The sequence below is a fragment of the Helobdella robusta genome (genome assembly GCF_000326865.2).
Source record: "Helobdella robusta unplaced genomic scaffold HELROscaffold_6, whole genome shotgun sequence".
NCBI lineage: Eukaryota > Metazoa > Annelida > Clitellata > Rhynchobdellida > Glossiphoniidae > Helobdella > Helobdella robusta.
In genome coordinates, this window is record NW_008705330.1 from 1,699,616 (window position 1) to 1,710,332 (window position 10,717).

A 10,717-nucleotide genomic window follows, 5' to 3' on the forward strand; every position below is an offset into this window, starting at 1 on the left:
GCGTCCTGCGTAAAAATTAGCCAAATAAATTACTTATGATGCCAGAAGTTTCATCATAGGTAGCCAAACAGCAACCCCCGATCTCGGGGAAAATGTCGTCTAAACGTGTGTTGTTGTTGTTTTCTTGTATACTGTTTTATGATGATGATATAGAAAAAGCATAAAGCAAAAATTTTTATAAATCAATTATTTTAATAACCTTGATGACACCACGGGAAGGGAAAACCAAACCACCGTCGTCATGTAATATAAGTGGCTGTTGGTAAAACATGGCGACTCTACCTTTTGTTTCAACAAGTGCTAGCCAGCATTGATTACAATCTATCATCTGGGTTACTTTTCGAACCACCCATCCAGCAATATATGCCACTGCATTATCGATAATGGTTGACATTGTGTTTTGATTTAGAAACTCAAGTTCTAAAATAGCTTCCTCAAAATTTGTTGAAATTGTTCTTTGAGTATTTTAAATTCAAAATCTTTTTTAATTATTCCTGTGCATTGCCTGAAAAATTAGATAATGATCAACATAAAATATCTTCTACAAGGTATGTGTTTTTAATTTTTGAATAACCTGTTTTCCCAGGGACAATCCCACATCTGAAATAAACTCGTTTAAAGATGGTTTTCAACTGTTGTACATTGGGATTGTCATTGCATTTTCCTAAGTCAAATTATAATATACAAAGTTAAAATGTTTTAACAACTACTTTATATATTTTCAAACCTGCACTTCTGATAAAGTTGAAGAACAACTCCAGATGATCCTGACTGAATTTGTATGTTAGAATATATTTTTGGGTTGGAAGCGATGATACAATTTCAACAAAAAATGTATAGTGAAAAAATAGTTTCTAATTTATAAAATTTTCTTACGGGAATTTACAACCAATCTTGAGTTCAGTTCACCATTGATTTCTTTAAATTTTTTAATTTTTTCTTTAAATGCCTGAACATTTAATTTATATCTTTTTATTCTTTTACTGCAGCTGTACAACACTTTCCTTGTTTTAGTCAATGTCGTACTTAATTGATTAGTTTTCCTTTTCAAACTTCTCGGCGTCAAAGCATCAATACCAGTCTGTTACATTTCAAGTATATATTCCAAAAATTTCATAAAGTAATTTTTTAAATGACAATTCAGCTTTTTGAAATAGAAGCATCAATGAATGCAAGCCATATAAAAATTTCTTTAGAAACTATTTGTATTTGAGAGTTGCAGAAAGTTTAATAAATTTTATTTGATACGTATATTATGTTATAACTTATAACCTGTCAAACATACAAACAAATTTAACAGCATATGTTGATGGTTTTTCAACTGGCCGCGATGATGTTGAAGGTAACTGAAATGTTAAATTATTAAAGTTTTATTAAGACTGGATGTTTTAGAATATATGTTATTATTTGCAAGGCATCTAATTAATATCTTTAAGGTGATAACTCCAGTCAGAACGACACGACAAATGTTTAATTATGTTTCTATCTTATGTATAAACATAAACATGCTTCTTATGTTTCAATATAAATATAACAAAACTTAACTCAAAGCAAATTTTTAAAAATATTTAATAAAAACTGAAATTTGTAATACTTGGTGGCTTAAAATGTAACACAATCTTGATAATATATAGATACAAAAATACGAACCAAATTTACACTTGACATCACATCAGTTATTAACGTTGCTGAAATATTATCGGAAACTAACTTTACATCTGAAGAAGGCTAAAAATACAAAATGTTTAAATTATGATAAAACCAGATTATTGTTTACAAACTTCAAAAATTAAAATAAGTTTATTTTTGGTATATAATAAATCATAACATAAATAAAGAACACTTCAGAAAATTATTATGACAACAATATCTTAATTTCAAAATTATAACTTTAAAAACATTTAAATTATACAAATGAAACTTGAAATGATTGGTTTTTAATATACATAACACTAACCTTGTCAAATATCGTTGGAAAAACATCTTTTTGAAGAAAAATTTTCAAACCAACTTTATGAAAACTTTCTGGTGTAAAATGTTTGCTACAAATTAAAATCTTTTTTTTTCATCCTTATTGTCAATGTATTTTTTAATGAGGTTTTCTCATTGCATTCTTTGGCAGTCTGAATTTAAATTTAACTTAATTAATATCAGCACAAATTATTTATACAACTTTGAGTTAACATTACCAATGCATTTATTATGTTACTAATATTATTTATTACTATTATATTATATTATTATATATAATTGTTTGCTGATTATTAATATATATATTTATATGTTGTATAGTGTTATATTTTATAGCTATAGTATAGTGTATAGTATAGTCTAAATTAAATTAACCTGTGTAAAGTAACATTTTCATTTAAATAAGATGAGTGGCATTTTGTAATGGAACACACAGGCATTTTGATTTGGTTGAGAATCAGTGTCTGTCAAATCAAATACTAAGCAAATATTTTTCAATTAAAAATGTATTATTGTTTTTAATATTATTTTGACATGTCATGTCATGTGTACTTTACTACTTATGTTTATGTATGTATGTATGTCTATGTATGTATGTACTATGTATGTATGTATGTACCACATACTACATAATCTCTCTCGAGAATTAGAAGTTAAAAAGAAGGTAGTTCAAGACTTGTCGAATCAACAAACTGAATTGTTGAATCAATGGGATCACTGTGATGTTGATTGCATTGTCAAGAATGAACTAAACTTATGCCGGAAAGAATTTATAAATGCATATATGCAATCATCAAAACTAAAACTTCATAAAAAACTGACCAACCTGATAACTAAAGGAAATAACAAAATTATAAAAGATAGATTCATCAATCTTAGCCACCACATCCTTACAGACAAACGAAAAGTGTTCTTAAACCTGGGATTGAATTGCCATTATCTGAAAAAACTTAACAAAATTGAGAAAATCATTGAGATTGAAAAATTAATGATATCTATAAGCGACGCTGAACGTCAAAGTAAATTAAGCGTCAACCCCTCTGTTGCCATTGAGCTTCAAGATGAAGCCAAGAAAACACGAAATAGTTTTCAAAGTAAGCTACTCACTGAGGAGATGAAGGATGCGGCGAAGCAACTTAGGGAGAATAAAGATAATAATAATAATAATAAGTCGTAATAAGACGCGCAGATAAATCTGCACGATATGTCATTATCGACCGAGCCGATTACCATGAAAAACTCAATGATGTTCTCAATGATACAAAAAAGTTCCAAGTAATCAAAAAAGATCCCACTCCTCAACTGAAAACTAAACTAAACACAATAATCAAGAAGATAAGAAAGCACATCACCGATGACAAACTTCCATCACTTATAGGCGAATACTCTCCTGGCTACTTATATGGGAATATAAAAACGCATAAGAATAATCATCCCATCCGACCAATTATTAGCCAAATTACAACTGTCACCTACCCTATTGCAAAATTCTTGAACAAAATTTTAACCACATATATTCCAAACAATTACACACTACAATCTTCCCGTGAGTTTATTAATCTCCTCAGCATTAATAAACCATCCAAATTTATTGCCTCTCTGGATGTTGAATCATTATTCACAAATGTACCAATTCATGATACAATCGACATAATTATCAACACCGTTTACCGCTCAGATATGGTTCCATTGAACATACCGAAAGCACAACTGAAGTCCCTTCTTCAAATTTGCACTACCGAAGCACCATTCCACAGCCCCACAGGCAAACTTTACAAGCAAATCGATGGTGTCGCTATGGGTTCCCCCCTTGGCGTCCTATTTGCCAGTTTTTACCTAGGACAGCTGGAGAATGAAACATTCAAAAACAATGCAAGTTTAAAACCAAATATTTACGCCAGATACGTGGATGATATCTTTGTCTCCTATAACGATCCTGAACAAATCACCCAACTTCTTGGTACCTTAAACAAATCAAAACTTAGATTTACCATTGAAAGTGAAAAGGAACAACGTTTACCTTTCCTCGATGTGTTGGTCACCCGTGGCGAAGAACGATTCAAAACCGCGGTCTATGTCAAAGAAACGAATACAGGAATTTGTTTGAATGGACAAAGTGAATGCACTGAACAATTTAAAGACAGCACAATAAAATCATTTGTGAACCGGGCATTCACACACTCTTCGGATATTGAAAATCGCGACGCTGAATTAAAGAGGGTCACTAACCTGCTTGTAAACAATGGATATAAAACTTACTCTATTGAAAAGATTGTTAAAGGCAAATTACTACACAGCAATAACCTTCCTAGTACCAACAATCAAGATAACGACATCATCTTGTATTACAGAAATCACATGTCAACAGCATAAATGTAGATGAAGCTATTCTTAAGCATATCATCAATAAAAATGTCACACCAACCAACCCAAATAATAAAGTTAAACTCCGTATTTATTACAACAATAAAAAGACGTCTCACCTAATACTGAAAAACAACTGCAGTCCTAGAGATAACTTTGAGTTAAATATATATATATATATATATATATATATATATATATATTTATTTATTTATAACATTCTATAAATTCTACCGAATATTTGGCGTTAATATGTTTTTAGTTCGTTTTTTCGATTTCTCTTACTAAAGTTTTTTGGTGAACGTTTAGTTTAATAAAATTCAAAATAAACTTATTTTCCGAATTCATGCTGCAAATAAAGCCATATTTCGATTCCGAATGAATCATCCTCAGTACAATTTAATTTATACAAGGAAATATATATATATATATGTTGGTAGTAGACAATAATTTTTACGATATTCTATAAATTATAAATTCTACCGAATGTTTGACGTTAATATGTTTGTAGTTCGTTTTTTAGATTTTTCTCACTAATGTTTTTTGGAGAACATTTATTTGTAGATGACATAGAATTAATAATTTGAGTAAGTTCTAGAAGATTTATAGGAGTAAATACAGGAAAAGATTTAGTAGTAAGTTTAGTAAAGTTATGAGGAGAAAAATTAGAATTAGATGTTCATAAAAAATTAAGTTTATTTACAAAAAACTGTTGAGCAAAAAAGATGAGTGAGAGGATTTCTTAAGAAGTAGTTTAGATAGAACAGACCACCTATTTTTAGATGTTGAAGCAGATATTATAGAATTTCTAACAAAAGTAGAGTGTTTAGAGAATAGTAAATATTTATAATTAATTAATTCAGTTTCATAGATAAAATAAAAAGAGTTAGATAAATTTAACCTATAGGCCTTTTCCAGACTTTTAACACTTTTCTTAGCTAATAAACAGGCATAGTCGAACCAAGGAGCCTTACGAGAATAGAGTCTATAAGTAAAAGATTTATGAATAATAAGCTTATCAAGAATAGAAGTAATGCAAATATTAAAAGCATAGGCTAAATCATCAACATCAGAAAATAAGGAAGTATCAAAAATAATTTCAGTAAGAGATTGAAAAAAATATCTTTATTAAGAGAAGACCAGCATCTTTTAGAAATAGATATAGATGAATAGGAAGGAAGAATATCTAAAAAAAATACAGATTCAATAAGGAGGTGATCAAAATAATGAACTGAGCTAGGAGAGATATTAATAGGCTTAGAAAAAGATGAAACTATACCAAAATCAATAGTGTTATGAATATGAGTAGGAAAAGAACAATATTGTGTTAAGTTAAAAAGAAACAAAATATCATTAAATCTACAAGTGTAAAAACAAGATAAGTTATTGAAGTGCAAATCGAAGTCACGAGAGTTATAGAAAGGAATAGAAAAAGAATAGAGAGATTCAGCGAGTGAGTAAAATTTATCTAAAAATATATAGAGAGAAGAAGGAGGTCGATAGATTACAGCAATATAAAAAGATAGAGAAAAAGACTTAAGAGATACAACAAGACATTCAAACGAAGAAAAATTTAAAAAAAAATTAATGGATCATGGATTCAAAGTCAACATCAGCAAAACCAAAGCAATGAACATTGGTGAACCCATCCAATCCACAGCTATTAGACGATGGCCCTGTTCGGTTTGTAAAGCTGGTGTAGGTAACAATTCAATTAAGGGTCAGCAGAAACCAGTAGTGTCACAAACGTTGTTCAAAAATAATTGGTACTTTATCTAAATTGCCCAACTTTTTTTGTCCTGCTTGCCTCAGAATTGTTTTTGAAGCCATTAAGGTAAAGAAAGTCACATCGTTTCAATATCTAAGGGATGTTCTAGATTGTACTGGAACACGCATACGTGCAGCCTAGAATAAATGGCCTCTCCTTGCCTCTGTATTGATGCGGCGTGACATCTCACTACCACTACAATCAAGACTTTCTAAATCTCTGATACGCCAGGTGTTGTTATATGGTGCAGAAACATGGACAATGACAACCAAACTGGAACACCAACTTCAACGATCCGATATGAAAATGCTCTGATGGATGCAACGAATTAGTCTGAAGGACCACATCAAATCTACCGAAGTCCTGCGTCGTGCTGATTTAGATGATTTTTTTTAAAATTAGGATCTGACAGGAGCAGAAACTGTTACAGCATGCAGAGCAGTAGTACAAAATTAAACAAATACGTAAAAAAAATAAAAAAAGGAGAAAGAAAAATGTTTTAACATGAAAAATAAAAAAAATTAATAAAATAAATAGAAGAAAATAAAATAAATTAACAATAAAATGAAGTAATGGCATAAAAACGCAAATTAAAAGACTAGATGATGACTTTGTGAGTTAGTGAGGTGATCGATAAATAAAAAAAACTAGTCGTGTGAATGATAAAGTTTTATTGAGTGTTAAAATGTTTGAGGTGTCTTGTGATGAAAGTCTTTTCCTGATATGTAGATTGGGTGGCGACTTGATAGTTATGTTTGCGATGACAATGGTTGTGTGTTGTAGTAGAGTATGGATGACGTGGTTGTTGTTATTTTCTACTTTCTTGAACAGTCTTGAATCGAGTGTGTTGAATATCTGAGTGACGGTAGGATATGATGCCGGTAGATAATTGAAGCGGATTAGTTTTTTGATGAGGGATTGTAGTTGCTGAAGTTGTTGTGTAACAAAACCAGACCAGGAGGGAGCTGCATATTTGATGCGTGATATTATGAGTGATTCAGTGATGTCGAATAATTTGATGCCTCTGGGACCATGTGAGCAGAGTGTTTTGGGTGCGTGAATTGTTTGAAAGCCTTTTGTATTGATGTGATTGATATGAAGTGCTATATTAAGTGTGGAGGTGAATGTGATGCCTAATATTTTTAATTGACTTGTGCGAGTGATTGATGGGTGTTCTGGAGGTAATGTTAATTTCTTACGGCTATTGTGAATGATGAATTCTTATGATTTATTGAGATTAAGTGACAGATTGCATTGTTTTAACCATGTAGTTAAGGAGTCGAGTTTTGATTGGATGGTGTTTGAGTTAGATGATGGGATGATAAGGTAGATGTCGTCACCGTATTTGATGATGTGATTAGAGCTATGAAAAGTTTTGAGAGTAAAAGCATTGATGATAAAGGTAGATGGTCCAAAGACAGAACCTTAAACTACGCTAGAATTAATAGGTAGAGTAGATGAAAGAGTAAAGCTAAAGAAAGTAGAATGACTCCCATTAAAAAAAATTTATTATAATATTGTAAATGTTGTCAGGCAGAGGAAGAGAGACTAACTTATTTGAAAGTGAGAAGTGATTGAGAGTGTCAAAAGATTTAAAAAAGTCAAGAGCAATAAAATGAACATAATTATTATTTTTATGGAAAAATGCTGTTGTGGAAGTAAGAGAAATGATGGCGGATGTAGATGAACCTGTAGGGCGAAATGCAAACTGATCTTGTAATAGTGGTTTGATGGATGGATGGTTGAACATGGATAGATGAATGACCTAACGATGAATTTTTCTAGAATACTTGAAAGTATGGGAGTGATAGATATTGGGCGATAATCTATTGGTGATGAAGGGTGTTTTGTTTTAGGAATTGGATGAATTGTGCTGGATTTCCATCGTGATGGGATGAATGAATGCATTAAACAATGATTACAGAACGAACTTAAGGTGCTGGAGATGAATGGAGCGATGATTTGTAGAAACCATGCTGGTAGACTGTTTGGACCTGTACCGGATGGACAAGCCTTCATTAGCATGTGCAGGACGGAGTATGGGGTAAATTGTTGATGTTGACAACTATTGATTGTTGTTGCTTTTGTTGGAGTTTTGTAGGACGGATCGGTTGACATGGAAGCAAAGTGGGTGTTGAGTGTGTTGGCATCAATTTGCTATAAGGTTGACGTGTTGAATGATTTGCCTCTAATCTTGTTGACTTGGTCCCACATAGCTTTGCTTCCACGCATACTGTTAGAAAAAGTTTTTGAGTTTAAGTTGATGATTAGTTTATTGATGTATTTGGTGATCGCTGCGGCTTTGAGGATAGATCTTGATCTCATGAATTTATTTTTTTGGCGAAGTAGATATTTGATGAATGGGTTAATGAATGGAGAGTCCGATGATCTGATCGTGAAGTTTGATGTTGGGTAGTACGTATTGTAAGTTGAGTTGATAATTTTATAAAATTTATCAAAACAGTGTTGCAAAAAATTATCAATAGAATTAGTTTTGAACGTATTATTGTTAATATTATTATTATTATTATTGGCACCATCGGTAATATATTATTATTATTGTTACAAGTATTGTTACTCACCCCCATACTTTCACGTATTCTAGAAAAATTCATCGTTAGGTCATTCATCTATTCATGTTTCAACCATCCATCAATCAAACCACTATTACAAGATCAGTTTGCATTTCGCCCTACAGGTTCATCTACATCCGCCATCATTTCTCTTACTTACACAATAGCATTTTTCCATAAAAATAATTGTTACCATTATTCTCATTGTTATTTTTCAATATTATCAAAATTAGTAGTATTATTATTAAAAATTACTGGCAGAGTTTTGTTGGTGGTGGTGATGTTGAAGTCGAAGATATTATTGAAGTCGATGTGGTTGAAATGTTGAAGGCAGGCACTATCACTCTGTGAAGGATGACGACGGCGAAATGAGATGACTTCTAGTGGTATTGTTTCTCGATGTTGAGTTAGTTGGTGGAGGTGGAGGAGCAGCAACCAACCCAAGACGATTTTTTTTGTCTTGCAATTTAGATGACGTCATAAATTATTACAAATTATTTTAAAAATTTTATTAGTAGTTTTTTTTTGATTAATTTGACACACCTTGGAAATTTTTATGTTTAAAAACACCCGAAACAAAATCTAATTTTGCTTTGATATAGAGTTTCTTTATCTTTAAGTGAGGGAAGAGAGTCTGCAATTTAGATGACGTCATAAATTATTACAAATTATTTTAAAAATTTTATTAGTAGTTTTTTTTTGATTAATTTGACACACCTTGGAAATTTTTATGTTTAAAAACACCCGAAACAAAATCTAATTTTGCTTTGATATAGAGTTTCTTTATCTTTAAGTGAGGGAAGAGAGTCTGCATTGGGTTGACTAGTTAGGCAGCCTTGAATGATCAGTGCCTATTCTGGTTTCTAAGAGACTTAATTCGATATTCTATGTCCATTGGCACGGAAACGTCTTAAGTTCTCAAAAAGAGTCCGCCTTGGGTTCACCAGTTAGGCAGCCTCGAGTAATCGGTACCTATTCTGGTATCTAAGAGACTTAGTTCGTGATTCTATGCTCATTGGCATAGTTTCAGAAACGTTTTAAGTTCTCAAAAGTGGATTTGGTACGAAATTCTATGTTCATTGGCATAGTTTTGCACGCTTACTAAAGTCACACAATTTGTTCCCAGTGTTGTTCGAAAGCCAACCAGACTTGACGGCCCAGTGAAAACAGGCCAGGGTTGTTCGAAAGCCAACCGACTGACTGACAGGCCCAGTGAAAACAGGCCCTTGGTTGTGCGAAAGCCAACCAGACTTGACGGCCCAGTGAAAACAGGCCAGGGTTGTGCGAAAGTCGACTGACTGACTGACAGGCCCAGTGAAAACAGGCCTTGGATTCTGTGAAAACGAATCCGCCTCGTTGTTTTGTTTTTGTTGTGCTATTTGTGGACCTAGGGTTCTTTGCTGGATTCTATACTCATTGGTATAGTATCGCACGCGGCTTGGAATTCCCATAGGCTCCGATTTTTGTAATTTTTCTTCATTCATTTTATTTATCTCTCGGAGTTGTATCAACACCACCATCGGTCACACACGTCGAGGTTGTACGATTGAACGGCAAGAAACATATCCCAAGTTGCCCGACCCCAACAAGAAGTTCTAATTCCTGTATTCCAGTTTGTTCATTGACATTATTTTTAACATTATTCTAGAGTTCAGTTAGTTCAATTCCTTTTCATTTATTTCCGTCGGTTAATAAAATTGTTATCGAGTATTTTACGCGTTCGTGTGGTACTCAGTAAAATCATATAATTCGAAAAAGCCTAGTGCCACACAGGACTGATCGAACTCACGATAAAAATATACAAAAATTATTGTTGGACCATAAAAAAAAATTCCCTGAGAAAGATAATCTCTTTCCCACAAACAGACACCACACACGCAGGCACACTTATCTATAAACCTGGACGAACAATAGATACATAGCCTATATATACATACATACATGCACGTATGTATGTATAGCTATGTATTAAATTAACACACACACATACATAAACACAAACATACACACTTTCTCTCTCTCTCTCTCTCTCTCTCACACA